At 40.0% G+C, this 17,628-nt stretch overlaps 1 protein-coding gene across 1 annotated transcript in view; it reads left to right on the top strand.

Moving 5' to 3' along the window:
* LOC126161723 (fatty-acid amide hydrolase 2-A) overlaps nt 1-17,628 on the top strand; it is a 223,739-nt gene that overhangs the window by 199,245 nt on the left and 6,866 nt on the right. The window lies entirely within an intron of this gene.

Here is a 17,628-nt window from a genome sequence, read left to right as displayed (position 1 = left end):
GAATATCACCATTTGGCTTAGCAACTACAACGACAGGAGAGGACCACTCAGTGGAAGTGATAGGAAGCAAGACCCCTGAAGCAGTGAGACGATCCATCTCCCATTTGACCTGATCACGAAGGGCCACAGGAATGGGCCGAGCCCAAAAAAACTTAGGCCGAGCAGTGGGTTTGGCGTGATATGAGCTTCAAAGTCGTTTGCACGGCCTAACCCAGGAGAAAAAAGGGACAAAAATGTCGTCGACAAAGAATCCAATTGAGCCTAAGGAATAGCATCAGAGACGATATTGACAGAGTCATCTATGGAGAACCCCAAAACGCGAAAGGCATTGAAACCAAAAAGATTCTCCGCATTACTATGGTTGACCACAAATATGGGAACAGTGCGAACGACAGATTTGTAAGATACCTCAGCATCAAATTGTCCCAAGAGAGAAATCTTCTGTTTATTGTAAGTCTGTAATTGCCTAGTGACAGGTGACAGGATTGGAGAACCCAACTGAAGATACGTCTGAGTATTGATGATAGTGGCAGCAGAACCAGTATCCACCGCATGCGAGCATCTCGACCAAGTATTTGGACGGTGAGGAATAAATTCCCTGAAAGTGAAGAAGTACAATGCAAGAAATTTCAAAAGACTGAGCGATGGATAGGACTTCATCTAGAGTCAGATTTGCCAACTGAAGGGCACGTTGCCTAACTTCTTTGTTGGGTGCCGATCGGATAATAGCATCCTGTATCATGGAATCGGCGTAGGATTCTTTGTGAACTTCAGTAACAAATTGACACTTTCTACTGAGACCATGAAGTTCAGCAGCCCAAGTGCGATAGGATTGATTCGGTTGTTTTTGACAACGATAAAAGGCAACACGAGAGGCTACCACATGCGTTTGCTTTTGAAAATAGACAGACAGAAGTGAGCACATTTCAGCAAAGGACAAAGACGCAGGATCTTTCAAAGGAGCCAATTGCGACAACAACTGATACATTTGAGGTGAAATCCATGAAAGGAACAGAGACTTACATGTTTGTTCGTCCGCGACATGAAATGCCAAGAAGTGCTGTCGAAGACGTTTTTCGTAATCAGACCAGTCTTCTGCCGTCTGGTCGTAAGGAGGAAAAGTAGGTAGAGACAACGACGAGAGTCGCCCCGCATTTTATGCCGCGACGAAATCACGAATCGCATTTGTGAGAAGCGTTTGCTGTCATATGAGACCTTGCAATAGTTGCTCTAAAGTAGCCATGGAAACGTGGGTCAACGATGGAAAAGAAAAATCACTGCCTCGTCGCCAACTGTTATAACTTCAAGTTGAACAAATATATTTCAAGGAAGACGCAATACGTGAAAGTAACAGATCAAGTAAACAGAGTAAGACGTGTGTACACTTTAACAGTCAAATCATAACTGAGTCCAAGTCTAGCGGCTGCTGGCTGGCTGGCCGCTTAGGTGGCACTGCTGCTGCATGGCTGTCAGACAGTGCCGCATGTAGAGGACCCGCGTAACTGTGCAGCGGCACTTTGAAAGATGGGCAAGTCACAACAAGTAATCATTGGCTCGACATCTGATTCTACTACTAAATGAACAAAAGCAATAAAAAACTAAAATATAGCATAGTAAATTATCATCAACAGTCCTGTACCAGACTCCATTCATGAACCATCAGGAAAGTAGATTGTTTGTTTGTGTATAACATTTATGAGCTTCTAAATAGAAGCAAGTTAATTATTTAGCTTTTTCTCTGTGCTTTTTAGTTTAATTTGAAATTCCTAGCATGCTTGTGTATTTAGAGGTATAATATCATATTTTAGTAACTGTGGAGTGTAGATTTACGCCATCTATAGTGCCACTGTTGTTTGTTTTGAACAGCTCAGTAAGGTGCCAGCTTCCATTCATCAACCACCAGGAGAGAACATTGTGTCTGCCAATGTGCAGTAAACCATTGTCACTGACAGGATCAGTGTTTTCTAGTACCTCCCATCTGTCTTTTCAACAAGTTTGGTAGTGCAAATCTTTGTCAAAAAGATGACAGGTCTCATTTTTATCTTATTCTTGCCTAATGTTTTCGTTAAAATTTTAGTAATAGGATGGGTAGTGAATGTACATGCTGTGCATTAATACAGAAAGAGCTGCCCACAGTTCACAAACAGCTGAAGACAGTGTTGGCCACAATCAGCTCTGTGCAGCCTGCTGCCTCGTGGTGCAGCACCAGCAGAAAAGCTTGCACCTCACATGGGACACCTCGGGTGTTACTTGTTTCACCCACAGGCTCTGCCACCAAGGCACCTCTTAGCATAACCAATGCAGCACGAGTGGTAGGTTGCAGCGTGTTCATTTGGCTCTAGATGGAGAAGTAACATGGGGGCTAGCTGTCTGGTCTTCCCCATTCACCCTGTCAGTGGACAGGTGGCCTCTCGCTCAGTAGGGTCTGGGCAAACACACTGGGATGGTGGAGTGAGAGGGGGGGGGGGGGGAGTGTTTGCTAGATATCAAGAGCCACAATGTTAAGTGCATTATGAAGACCCTGAAGCTAATAGCGTGCAGAGCTGAAAAGATGGTCAATGTGCACTCGGTATGTCAGGTGAGAGGGCCTCAACTGAGATGTGCAGGAGACCCTGCTTGAGGCTGTTGTGGTGTAATCATTTTCAAGTTGTGACTCATGTTGGCACCAATGACATCTGTTGCTTGGGTTCTGGGACCATCCTCAGTTTGTATGTGCATACAGTTCACAGTATCATAACCAGACTTGACTGGGGCCCTTTGGTTCAGTGTTGATTGGAGGGTCTCACCCAGAGGCCTAGTTGATTCTGTGACTGTCTTGACTACAGATTTATGGACCTGAATTATGGGGTGTAGAAGTTAGAACTTCCCTCAAGAGGTCATGGGTGTGTTACAAAGAGGAAGGAGCTACACTGGGAGAACAGAAGTGGTTAATGCACAAGGTTTTTTTTAGGCTAGGCAATAGTTTGAAGTCCTCTGACAAACACTCGCCATTAACAAAGTTTCTGAATTTATCACCCTCTAGGAAAGGCGTAACACTTAAATTATGCTTGGGACTGAGACCTGCATGAAGCCTGATATATTTAATGAGTCATGGAACATATATAAAAAAGACAGGTTAGGTGCCATAGGAGGGAGAGTGTTCATTGCAGTTGACAAAAATATTGTATCTATCTAAGCTGAAATTGAGTCCGATTGCAAAGTTGTCTGGAAGAGACTTAAGTGAACTCATGTTGATCATTGGATGTTTTTACTGGCCACCAGATTCCATCGTAACAGTTGTAGAATCACTCAAAGAAAGTCTATGCTCAGCAGTGCAGAAGTACACTGATCACGTAGTATTGGAGGCAAATTTAACCTACTGAGTATCGACTGGTATGTCTATGAATTCATTGTAGGTGGCAGTGACAGATAGTCCTGTGAAGTAGATCAGAACACATTTTCTGAAAATTGTCCTGTGCCACTTGTTCAATAACCCACATGAAATGGAAATGTTTTAGGATTGAAGCATTTTAGCTCTTGTAGCTATAAATAGGGCTAACCTTATCAGCAGTGTCAGTATAGAGACAGCGATTAGTGATCATGATGTTATCATAGCAACAATGGTTACTAAAGTTAATAAATCTATTAAGAAGGCTAGAAGAGGTTTTATGCTGGAAAGAGGAGATAAACAGTTGTCTCAATATTGTTGTTATTCCATTCTGTACTTCTCCTTGTTTATTAGCATCTGAACTTAGACAGTGAATGGGCATAGTTTAATTACAATATGAAGATCATAAAAAGTGGACAAAGTTTAAACTGGCTGTAAATCACACTCTGGAGATGGATGTGCTGAGTAAGTGTTTTAAGGGCAGAGAAGATCCACCACAGTGTAATAACAAAATCTGAAAAATGCTGAGGAAGCAGAGACTATTACACCCTTATGTCAAAAGAGAATGTAGACATGTGAAGAAAAGTTAGTAGAAATCTGTGCTGAGAAAATTCTGGTCCTATGTAAGATTATTAAGTGGCCCAAGGGCTTATATCTGGTCACTCATCCATTGGTCTGGTATGGCAATAGAAAATAGCAAAAGAAAAGCTGAAGTTTAAAATTTTGCATTCAAAAAATGATTTACACAGGCATACAGTTGCTTGATCATTACAGAGTCTCACATACGGAGGACACAGAAATAGGCCCCTCTGGTGTTGAGAAGCAAATGAATGAGCTGGAAAAAAAAGAAAAAGAAATTACATCATCAGGTCTGGATGGAATCCCAATTTAGTTTTACAGAAGTACTCTTCAGCACTGCCCCCTTATTTAATTTGCATTTATCATGAATTTCTTGTCCAGCAAAGTCCCAAGTGACTGAAGAAAAATGCCAGAGACTCATGTATATAAGAAGGATAAAAGAATGGACCTGGAAAATTATAGACCAATATCCTTAACATTGGTTTGCTGCAGCATTCTTGAGCATGTTCTAAGTCTGAATATAATAAATTTCCTTTAGACACAAAAGCTTCTGTCTGCAAATTAACATGGATTTAGACAGCATCACTTGTGGGAAACTAAACTCGGCCTTTTGTCACATGATATCCTGCGACCCATGTGCAAAGGGCAACAAGAAAATTCCATAATCGTATATTTCCAGCAAACGTTTGACGCATGCCCCACAGCAGACTGTTAGCATAGGTCCTAGCATATGGAATGGGTTGCCAGATATGAGTGGTTTGAAGATTTGTTAACTAACAGAATCCAGTACATTGTCCTGGATAGCGAGTGTTCATCAGAGGCAAAAGTGTCAGGAGTACCCCAGGGAAATGTAATAGTACCAACCTTGTCTGTACATTCACACCACTTCAGCTCTTAATTTCGCTTGTCCTTCCAATATGCAGCATGACTCCTAAGTTTTTCTAGTTTAATTTTGTTCATCTTTCAAAATGCCTCAAGTCTGCAAGTGGTTGCAAATCTGAAACTTAAAAACAAGATAATCTTAGTACAGATTCCTAAGTTCTCCCCAATTCCACATTCTCCATAATACTACACCTAACTGCATGCTATATAATATTTAAACATATTTAATATTACAAAACATTGAAACCATTCATAGTAGAATGCTACTTAGATTTTCTTCGTTGTTTTAGGGGTGATTATCAGTATCTTGCCTCAATGCATTAAATTCCTAATGGATTCATCACACATGAAGAAACATAAATTTAGCACTCTAATTAATGAAATAATGGACACAGGGCCCTGGTTACAACTTCACTGTATTATCAAGTCCCATTAAAATATACTTATCTTGACACACTTTTGTATACCTGCTGCCCTCAAGTTTAACAATCCAGACATAAAATGGTGTTATTACAATATTTATATAATTAAAAATTTAAAATAAAAATTATGCTTTTACGCAGTCAAGATGAGGTTTGGGATGGGTGATGATGAGTCAGTAAATCAGTCAGATCCTATTTAACCCCCTTAGGGGTTGAATTTCCAAAAGCAGTGATGTGTATGTTTTATTTATAACAGATAAGCTTAATACAAATTTTCATAGATTTCACTTCAAAAATGCTTACACAATGAAATATTTCCATAAAACCTGTCATTCCTCATTTCACCCCCCATAGGGGTTGAATTTCTAAAAATGGTGAAACTAACTTAGAACTGACCTCTCAATTATGTCCCATAAATGTTCAATGGGATTCATGTCAGGCAATCTGGGTGGCCAAATCATTGGCTCAAATTATACGCAATATTCTTCAAACCAATAGTGAACAATTGTGGACCGATGACATAGCACAATTGTCACCATAAAAATTCCATCGTTGTTTGGGAACATGAAGCTGATGAATGGCTGCAAATAGTCTCCAAGTAGCCACACACAACCATTTCCAGTCAATGATCAGTTCAGTTGGACCAGAGGACCCATTACACTCCATGTAAAATGGCCCACACCATTATGGAGCCACCACCAGTTTGCACCATGCCTTGTTGACAACTTGGGTCTATGACTTTGTGGTGTGTGTGCCACACTTGAACCCTACCATCAGCCCTTACCAATTGAAATCCGGACTCGTCTGAACAGACCATGGTTTTCAAGCCGTCTAGGATACAACCCATGTGGTCACGAGCCCAGGATAGGTGCTGCAGTCAATGTCATGCTGTTAGCAAAGGCACTCGTTTAGGTGTCTGCTGCCATAGTCCAATAACACCACTCCACTGTCCTAATGGATATGTTTGTCATGTGTCCCAGGCAGTGTTGCTGGTCTGTTAGCGCTGACTACTCTATGCAGACACTGATGCTCCTGTTCGGAAGGCCATCAGCAATTGCCATTGTCATGGTGAGAGGTAATGCCTGAAATCTGGTATTCTCAGCACTCTCTTGACATTGTGGATCTTCAAATATTAAATTCCCTAATGATTTCCGAAATGGAATGTCTCATACAATACTACCGCCATCTGTATATGTGCACATCACTATCCCATAACTTTAGTCATCTCAATGGAGAGCTAGAAATTGGGAATTCCAACCAGTTCAAAAGGAAACTAAAAACATAACTCATTAGCCACTCTCTACAAATTATCTGATTTTTACTGTGCTGTTAGCTTCATTCAAAGTGACAGTTTTCATTGTGAAGCTGTATAGCAAGTAGTAATATAGCTATACACAGGACTCAGTATTTGCAAATGTGGGCAATGCTGTCCATTAAAATTTGCAGCACCAGGATGGATAGCAAATTACAAATTTTTTTCTTATGTGGATATGCACTATAGTAGGAAGACTACATGATTGAATTTGTAGACCATTTGAGAATATGTAGAGTGTGAAATACAGTGCATGGAATGTAAATATGCATAGCTACCCTCTCTGGCAGCAAAAATGGCTCTAAACTAACTAAATATGTTATTCCATGCTGCTTCAACTCTATGCTCAAGTTCATCCATTGTAGTATCTGATGACTGCATGCCTACCAGTCTCTCGGCAACCTGTAACCAGCTATTTTCAGTGACTTAGAGGAGAACTGGAGAATGAGCTATCCAGGGCAACAATCACTCTCTATATTGAGGTAGTTTAGAACAGTGTGTGGTCTCGTTATCCAATTGAAAGATAATGTTATGAGGGCACAGCTTAACCTTAACACATCATAAATATAATGGTTACTGTCCAAATAGTGATTACATTGTGTACCCAGTGGCACCCCATGTATCCTCACAAGTAGAGGGCCTGAATGACTACAATGAATACAGTCTCGCAACATTCATTCTGCTTGTAGCCTTAGATATGTCCTACATGACACTGTATGCAGAAATGGGGCTTGTCTGAAAAGATGCCATACCTGTGCCCAAAGTTATCATTGGACACACATTTGTCAGTGTGTGTATCTTTGCTAATGCATCAAGGTAAGCCAAAACTATGGGCACCCTGCTGACAGTAGACAGTGCTTCAGATGTCATCACTCTGGCAGTGTGGTTACCTGTCTTAAAGTGAACAAGTCCATTTAATGACTCGAGGTACTTGATGAGGCTGTACGATTCTAAACAGCCAAGCAAACGATATGCCTGTCCTCTTTAGGCGCTAAGTCACCTATGACCATTGAGATTCTGAATGGTGTCAAGAATGACCTTCCCCCAATCTCATTGATTCTATGTTCACATGACAGTCATGAGATTCTGATCAACATGAGCAGCAAAATCTCACAACAATAACTGTAGCCTTGATAATCTACAATCCTGCAATTGTCGAATTCCAACACATGCAGTTGCACTGATCAGCCAGAACGTTATGACTGCCTACCTAATAGCCAGTGTGTCCACCTTGGCATGGATAACAATGCTCACGTGTCATGGCACGGAAACAATGAGGCCTTGGTGAATCATAGGACGGAGTTGGCACCTCACCCTCACACACAAGTCATCTAATTCCCGTGAATTCCGGGGAGGGGGATGATGAGCTCTGATGCCATGTTCAGTTAGATCCCAGATGTGTTTGATCAGGCTCAGATATGGCAAGTTGGGGGGCCAGCACATCAATTGGGATTCACCACTGTTCCTCGGACCACTCCATCAAACTCCTGGCCTTGTGACATTGCTCATTATCTCATTGAAAAATGCCACTACTGTCTGGAAACATAATTGTCATGAAGGGATATATGTGGTCTGCAACCGGTGTATGATACTCCTTCGTCTACACGGTGCCTTGCATGAGCTCCACTGGATCCGTTGATGCCCACGTGAATGTTCCCCACAGCATAATAGAGCTGCTACCAACTTGTCTGTCCCACAATAAAGGTGTCAAGAAACTGTCCTTCTGGAAGATGATGGATTCGTGCTCTCCCATCAGCATGATGAAGAATGTATCAGGTTTCATCAGACCACACAACGCTCTGCACTGCACCAACATCCAGCACCAATGATCAAAAGCCCATTTCAGCCATAGTTACCTATGTCGTGGTGTTAACATTGACACATGCATGGGTGATCAGCTGAAGAGGCCCATTTTTAGGAGAGATCAGTGCACTGTGTGTTCAGACACATTTATACACATTTTCCAGCATTAAAATCTGATGTTAGTTCCACCACAGTTCACTGCCTGTCATGTTTTACCAGTCTGCCCAGCCTATAATGACTGACATCTGTAATGAGGGGTGGTCGCCCAACAAACGATGTCTGGATGTGGTTTCACCACCCGACAGGTTGTGCAGTTTGTGAAATGCTCGTGCCACGTCTCCTGGCCACCACAATCTACCCCCAGTCAAACTCAAATAGATTACATGCCTTCCCTCTTCTGCACACAGACACTCACCGATACATGCACCGTGCACGTGTCTGACTAGCAATCACTCCTTGCCAGGTGATGCTGCTATCACCTGGACAGGTTTATATCAATAGTAAGTCAGTAGTCATAACATTCTGGCTTATCAGTGTAGATGTTTCTCCTTCTTATACATGGCATAACATGATCTTCTTAAAGACAACACTCAAATGAAATTCGTACATAATAATTCATTGCATATTCTTTCTTTGTATACAAAATGTAGATGATGTTACTCTTACTTACTCTCAAGTGTGATGGTGCTGAATTGCTAATAATTTACAATTCCAAGCATGTAGTACACTTCATGCCAATTTGACCTTAGTTACTTGCAGTGATATAGCAATATGCAAATGGCTACTTGTTCCAGTTGTTGTTGACTTGGGAAATGATATGTTCACACAGTTACTCTCTTACAAGTGCATTTTAAAGGTACACATATTTGTGTCGGCATCAGTGTTTTCCACCTGTATACAAGCAATATTCTTAGGTAGAGATTTTTATTCAGGATTGTAAAAATGGAGGTAATAATGGTTGGACGTTGCATAATCTTTAATGGTCTTTTTACTTCAATACAATGATTTTTACAATTCTTAAGTACATAGGCCTTGCTACAGACACTATGATAACAATGGCAGTTTGTGTATTTCAGTGGTTTTGTACAGTGAGTTTCACATGCTGACGATCCACATGTACTACAGTAAGATTTGTCTTTTCATTCAACAGTGGTAGACTCAGTCATTGGAATTTGATTTACCTCTTAGGATTCAATACAAATGATCAAACTCTTAGCACATTTATTTGATTTCTATGTGTGCTATCAATGCAGATGTATTGAATGTTGAAAAGTATCCTGCTGTTTTCCATTGTCCATAATTTACTTTAAATATATGATCATTCTTCTTGCATTCAGGTTTAACAACATTCTTACAGAAGCTGGATGTATTGTGTTATTCATATATTGTATGATTATTAGCAATAAATTTGATGATTCTGGAATTGCAAATATCCCATTAGGAGGGTGTCATTATACAGCTGTCAGAGTACTTATTAATTATTCTGAGTTTTTCTCAGTGTAAATGTGAGACTCTCAAAATTATCTTCTTTTTTTTTCCAACATTTAAAAACCAAATTTGCACAGCACTATGTTTTCACTTCTCTGCCCCAGGCCCTCTTGGTTGGTTGGCTGTACCCCTCCCATGCCAATAAGTGTGTTTAAGTAATGATCACCATTCAAATGGCATGACAAAACATTAAAAAAATGTTGAAATTTAAATTTTATATGCTAAGATTAGTTGCAGCTATCCACTCAAGGAACATGACTATTGGAACATAGAACTCCAATGGATAATGAAGGTATGTTCCCTCCTCACATTCTTCAATAATGTGAAGTATGGATTGTCTTGGATCTTCAAAGTTGCAGTTTGCTGTTGGAAGTTTGCCCCAATTGTACATATTTTCTGCACAATCATTTTGTCCTGTGCAAATTCTGTTTAAGCTTTTCCACATATGTGAAAGGAGTCCAAAACCACTGGTCACTTCAGATAGATCTGTTAGGTCGGGTAGATAGTAGGGAGCATTTCATTCCACAAATCCATCCATTTGGCACTGATACTGAAGCTCTTGCAAAAAGCTGCTCAGCCAAAAAGCTATATATTTCCAAATAGTGTAGAAAACAAACTTATCCCCTTCAAAATGCTCTCCATTACAATGAATACATTTGTACCACTAGCGCTTCCACTGTTCAAAACATTTTTTGTAGTTATCTTCAGAATTGTCTGACAGCTCCTCCATCATTTTTTTCTTGACTTCCTCAATGTTGTCAAATTGGTGTCCTTTCATGCCCCTTTTCATAGGTGGAAATAAGAAAATTTATTGTGGAGCCAGGTCAGGCAAGTAAGATGCACGAGAGAACGAAACTATGCCATTTTTTGACAAAAACTGTCTAACAGAGATGGCTGCATGTGCAGGTGTGCTGTCGTGGTGGAAGAACCAGTCTCTTGTCTGCCACAAACTGGGTCTTTGAACACTGTTGCGCAATTTTCTGAAAACTTCCAAGTAAAAGGTTTGAATGATGGTCTGCCCTGTGAAGCAAACTCTGAATAAACTGTGCCCTTGACATCAAAAAAATCAAATCAGCTTTGTTTTGATGTTCGATTTGACTCGACGACATTTTTTTGGACAGGGTGATGATGCTGTCTTCCATTGGCTTGACTGCTGCTTTGTTTCTGGGTTATAACCATAGCACCATGATTCATCACTAGTAATGGCCTTTGACAGAAAATCTGGATCAGTTTCAAGCTGTTGTTTCAAAGCACAACATGTTTCAGTTCGATGACCCTTTTGATTGTCAGTCTGAACCGGAGAAACAAACTTGGCAGCAACCCTTTTCATTCTCAAATCATCTGTTAAAATTCACTGAACCAAGCTCACAGATAACCCACTAATCTTTGACAATTGATCAATTGACTGTCGAAAGTCTGTGAGAACAAGCTCTCGAGTTATTTAAGTACTTTTTTTTTTAATGTCCAGAACAAGGTTCGTCATCAGTCAACATGTCACCACTTTTAAACTGAGCGAACTATGCATACACTTGAGTTTTTCTCATAGCGTCACCTTGGTAAGCTGTTTTTAACATTAAAACACTTTAGCAGCATTTTTACTGAGTAGAAAACAAAATTTCCAGCTGCACATTGTTCAATTAAACGTGCCATCATAAAAAAATGAAACACGAACAAAACAGCACTAGCAAAAACAATCAATGCAGATGAACAGAATAAGCCAGTCCAACAACACAGGTGGCACTGAATTGGCAATGAGTTGTGCTACACACTCCTAGTGGCAGTAATGTGCCCACAACAATGTTATCCCTTTGTTTCTTTTTTTGGGCACCCTCTCATAGGCTGTGATTTGGGATTGTAGGTAGGTTTTGTCCTGGTGAATGTGCAGTTCAGGATTGTTCACAATTTTCCTGTGTTCCCTTACGAGTGCTTCCTGTCTGTGCAGAGGGGGTGGAGCTATATGGCTGAGTTTTGGGAAGCCAATACTTTAGAGCAGACTTGGTGTGCCCAGTAATCAAACTCATTGTCATATGTAATTGCTCTGGAGTCAACACTATTCCACCAGACTGATGTACAGTATTGACTACAAAGTTTGCCACACTTACTTGTTACTGTTGAAGTTTGGTAATGTGTTTACTGAGCTCCCCATGCTGTGCCACTGAGCTTTCGGGTAATGTTGTAGTGTGTCCTTATCTTGGGAGCGGTGTTTAAAATATTTTGTTCAAAAGATAAGGTTTTGTCGTAAGTCATTTCTAGATATGTAGGGTGCTCTAGTTAGTGTTTGGGCACTATATTATTAAAAGAGATTTTCGTTTTTGCAATTTAGGAGAAAGCAACTATCTTTCTCGTCAAGTGATTCTATAATTTTTATGTTGGGCTTTAGCATAACTAAATTTACTTACAGCAGTGTTAGCCAGATCCGAGATATATAAACTGAATGAAATGGGAGCCAGAACAGACTCCTATTGTTCAGCTTTCTCTGCTCATTTATATTGTTGTGCTGCAAAACATGAAGATAAGGTAGCATGCTACTGATAATCCTCATTATTGTATGGAGTGGAACTACCTTAATCAGCTTTTACAGAAGACCTATCTTCCACAAGCAACAGCTAAGTATACAAAAACGATTGATGTTTTTGTTTGTTTGCCTTCATGTGTGTGGTAAGACTTAAAACTGATCTGTGCAGCTTCTATTTGGCTTATAGCCAGCTTACTTGTGAGGAATGATGGGTTAAAATTTTGGACCAGTTCTGTTGAGGAGAGCAGCTATAGAGGTCTAGCAGGTGGAGCCCTACCAGGTTCAATCTTGGATATGGGTGGGCACTTTTCCTCTGTTCAGTCCACCCAGGACTACCTCAGGCCGATTCAGCCTGTCATCAAATGAGTACCAAGTCTCTTTCCCAGGGGTAAAAGACAGCCAGGATGATGGGCCCACCATCCTCTTAGTGCTGTGGTGAAGAAAGGCTGCACTGTCTGCAATGAGGCCAACAACCTGGCCACAGACTTGTTGAGTAGTAATCTCTACAGCAGTTTGTTGCAGAAGCTTAAAAGAGACAATAGCCTATAGCCGCATGGCTTGTTTGGTTTTAATATAGCAATTATGTTTGTAGTTTTAAAAGCTTTAGGTAAGAGTCCTGTTGATAGCCTGTTTTAATAAAGTTTGGCAAGCCACTTGTACGTGGTTTTGTATCATCAGATAGGAAACTCAGAGTATATTCTCTCACAGTGGGGTGCTTTGCCTGTTTTGATGTCTGTCAGGGAAGTTGATAGTTTTTTCTGCTAAAAGCATCCAAAAACTCTGTGTTAAGTGGTGCTTCTTTACATAGTCTGCTACATTTCTGTTTAATTTGATGTGTGTGTTGTTGGTTTCATGGTGCTTTAGAGGGAGAAATAATTCTTAGGCTATGTGGTCTGGAGTGATTAATAGGTCTTTGCACTTGGGTGGACTGCTCCCTCCAAGCTTTATCAATAGGCTCCCTGCTTGACTCTTGGAAATTCAGTTTCTTCTTGTTGTCTCGGTCTATCTTTCTCTGTGTGCATCATCTATTTTTTCCAGAAGGTCCTCAATAATATAAAGGTCACTGTTTTCCACGGGCATTATAGAGCTCTTTATTTCATTATTCCATCCTGGAATATATTCCTTTCAGATGTCTCTTGCAATACACGTTTTAGCTGTTGCAAAGGATGGCACTAACTAATCTGCCATATCATCCACTGCAACTGGAATATATCTTACACCCCTATCGAGGTCTTGTGAGAAGATATTTCAGTTTTCTTTCCAGCAATCTCAACTGGCCTCTCAGTGGACCTTATTACTGATATTTGTGGTCCTACTCTGTACAGGATCTAAATGTGCCCCTGTCTTTGGCATCAAATATATATATATATATATGTTAGATTTTTCTCTTCAGTCCACTTTACAACTTTATCTCCATTTTGATAATTGTTGTTGCATTTCCACATGATGGCTATTAAAATAAAAATGTAGATTCTATGAAGGTTAAATGTTGGTAGGAATTCTAGGAATTCTTTGGTTGGATAATAGCCCAGTAGTGAAGACCAAAAAAGGTTGAATATGGGAAATAAGTGATGTTATAGCAAATTTTTGCATGGTGGTAGGAGGGATTACCATGAACAACATACTAAGAATCCTTATTGGTTGGGATAGAGTGTGGGGGCATTTGACAGTCACTTTTGTACATTTTCCTTGAATAATTAAAAAACCACAGCCTCTAGTGAAAATGTATCGCAGTAAATAATTGAACTACATTAAATTTCCTACAAAAAGGTCCTTTTCATTTTTTCTCTAGGACAGATAGTTCGTGTGTAGAGAGCGAGAGAATATAAAACTCTCACATAAAGCACATGTACTGTACCTTAGGTGGTTTTTGCAGGCCAATTTGAGGTGCTTACCTGACTTGATAGATCACATGTGTATAAAACTGTTGTCTCAAGTTCCTCTACTCCATTGTGGTACTTTGTAAACAATTATCATTTTCACCTTGGATGCATGTGACTCCTAGAACTTTAAATCCCAATAGTGTCACCCCTCAACTTCACTATGGTAACACCATCTTCATGCATCTCTTGATGGTAACTAAGTCTAGAAGGATTTTTATATGTTTGTATTTTGATCGACTAAGTTCTTCGATACTGAGCTGACAAATACGGAGACAGGGACCAATATTTCTAAGAAGTACCATTCCGTTGCTCTAATGTATCCATGCAAATAATAGCCAGGAGACCCCGGTGCGATGATCTGGCTGCCAGTAACCACTCTGGCTCATTTAGCATCACACTGGGTGCACCATGTGGAGGCAAGCTAGATTTACATTATGCTGCAAGGATTTACCATTGGCAACTACAGAAATATAAGTCAACTCAGACAGAGCCCCACATACTCTCGAGCAAGTCGAATTCGACATGGCACTACTCGCTAATACCTGTTTTACCTCAGCAGACATTTACCATATTGGCATGAAGCTTACCTGGAGATTGAGATTTTTGTTTTGTTTTATAACTTTGTACCATCTTTGTGATCCAGGCAGTTAGACCAGCCATTGTGTGCAACAGTAGCTGCTGAGGCATGCCCAAAGCTTAGGGTGATACAGGATTGGCAGAACTTACAAGACCCCAAACCTTAACTTGACTGATGTTTCCAAGACATTTATGCATGGATTTGCAGTTCCTGTAAATTATGGGTTAATGGTTTGCGAGCAATGCTGGTGCCTGATCGTGTCCTACATGCTGTCCTCCAGATTCAGATCAGTTGAATTTGGTGGCCAAGACAGGAACATGGGTTCATATCACATTCCTCAAACCACTGAAGCACATTTCTGGTCTTGTGACGTGGACAGATATCCTGCTGGAAGATGGCATCATTAACTGAGAAGACATCAAGCATGAAGTGATGATACAGGTGGTCCATAATAATGTTCACACAGTCCACAACTGCCATACAGCATTCAATTGCTGTCACAGGTCCCATGGAAGCCCAGGTGAATGCCCCCATAGCATAATGATGTCTCTAGTGGCCTGTCTCTGCTGCAGTGCATGTTTCGAGTAGATGTTCGAACAGATGATATCATATCCAGACTCAACTTCGTGTAACACAAAACATAATTTATACAACCATGTGACACATTTCCACTGATCTATGGTCAAATCTTGATGGCCTTGTTCTTAATGCAAATATACTTGACAATGTCGTTGGGTCAACATGGGAACGCACAGGGGTCATCTGCTGTGTAGTCTGGTGATCAAAAATGTGCACTTGAATGCTGTGCTCCAAGGCAGTTGCATCTACACCAGCATTGTACTCTGTTGTCAGATCTGCCACAGATCACTGCCTGTCCTGTTTCAGAGAGCGGGCCACATTCTTTGATGAGGCATGGACATCGAACACTGTGTCTCCTACTTGTAATTTCACTGTTTTTCAGTCACTTCCCATAGATTAGCATGCAAACATCTAATCAGTTTCCCCATTTCTGATATACTCGTTCACAGGTATCTGCCGTTTGTTCATGTGGCTTATTCGAGTGAGTTATTCCATTTCTGGCTTTTATCGTCACTAAAATGATTCCTTATTTGTCTGTGCTTCTCTTATATACTTTTCTTACCATGTCACATGTCCATGTCCTACCCCCCCCCCCCCATCCCGCCCCCAAGTTGTTAAGCACTCGGTCTTCATGCAAGTCAGTTGGAAATCTCATTCTGCTAGCTACCAAGTGTATGTGACACAAGTTTTTGTTGTTTCAAATATTATTTTGTATTCATGGTGTGTAGCATCTGCATTATAAATTCATAAATATTTTAGTAAATCTTGTGGGCACATATGCTGGTAATCCTCCATCTCAGAAGTCAGTTTCTACGGATAGTTTTTAATATTATTGTGCATTGGGTACCAATTAGTTTGTGTTTACACAGTATTTTTGCATTTCTCCTTGTTATTCCTCACAACTCGAATATTAATCACTGATGCATTATGTAGTTTGGAATGTTTCCGATGTCCATGTCTCTAATTACTTGGTAGAACATTTCCTGTGTACAGCACCTGTTGATTAATTTTACTTCTTTTTTAGCATTATATATGTTGTTTATAGCATACATAACTAACTTATCTTACAGAGAAGGAGATTTACTCAAGTTGCATTGTTAATTTTACTTGAAATAAAGCCTTCAGTCATATGTTAACTGAATCATAATAATATAGAATTGGAGGAATTATCATTATTTTACTTATTTTTCTGTAAAGTTGACACTCTTGGCACCTGTATTACAATCTAGATCACTTTTGAAATCTTGATATTCATTACAAGTTAAATACAGTACATACTTTTCTAAATAGAGCCCTCTCTGACCATCATTTCCATGAACATAGTGACTGCTGCAACACTGCCAATGGTGCAGCAGAGCTACCTGCTGTGGCCATCAGTAGCCACGGCAGTTAACAAGTTAAGGTGTGTCGGTACATCCTTGTAAATGTTTTATCACCACCATTGCATTTTCAGCCTGAAGAAAAGGTAAAAAAAGGTAATTAGTATGTGGCATTGTGTTTAATACAGTCACTGCGTAATCTTGAACTACAATCGCTAGAGTAGTCCTTTCTTCCTGTCTCTTTCATGAAATTAAAATGAGACTGCAAATCTCTGAATGTCGTTTAAATTGTGCCCTACTGCTTTGATATGTTATATGAAACACATTTTTTGTACCACCCAAAGCAGCTGTTAAATAACAGTTAATTCTGCTGTGACAAGTTTGGACATAGTGTCATTATCTGGCTGCCTTTACATATCAAAGTGATATAAAACACATATCCACAATTACAATTTACTTCAAGTATAGAGAGTGTGAATGATGACTGTTTACAATGTACAATAGTGGTGAACAGGAATTGAAGTGAACAATTTGATATATGGCAACTGCAGTCTATCAAGCCGGGAAATAACCTCCAATTGGTCTGCAAAAGCCATCTAAACTATAGCGCGTGAATGCCACACAAGATTTTCAATACCCTGTTGCTCTCTCATGCCACTGGCTTAGTCAGCTATTACACTAAAGTTAAATTTAAACTTTCCTAGCATCTACAATTTGATCTAATTCTACAAGCAAAGTAAGTCTTCTAGTAAGAAGGGCGGACGAACAGAATGACTTAATTGTTAATTTTATACTGTCAAAAGTCATGATCTTTTGAGGCAAAATTTACACAAATGTCAATTTTACACTGTGTAAGTGCAAGGCCAGGGACTTTTAAAATATTTAAGGTCAATTTTAGCAAT

This window comes from Schistocerca cancellata, chromosome 2 (genome assembly GCF_023864275.1).
Source record: "Schistocerca cancellata isolate TAMUIC-IGC-003103 chromosome 2, iqSchCanc2.1, whole genome shotgun sequence".
Lineage (NCBI taxonomy): Eukaryota > Metazoa > Arthropoda > Insecta > Orthoptera > Acrididae > Schistocerca > Schistocerca cancellata.
This window is presented reverse-complemented; position numbering and strand designations above follow the sequence as displayed.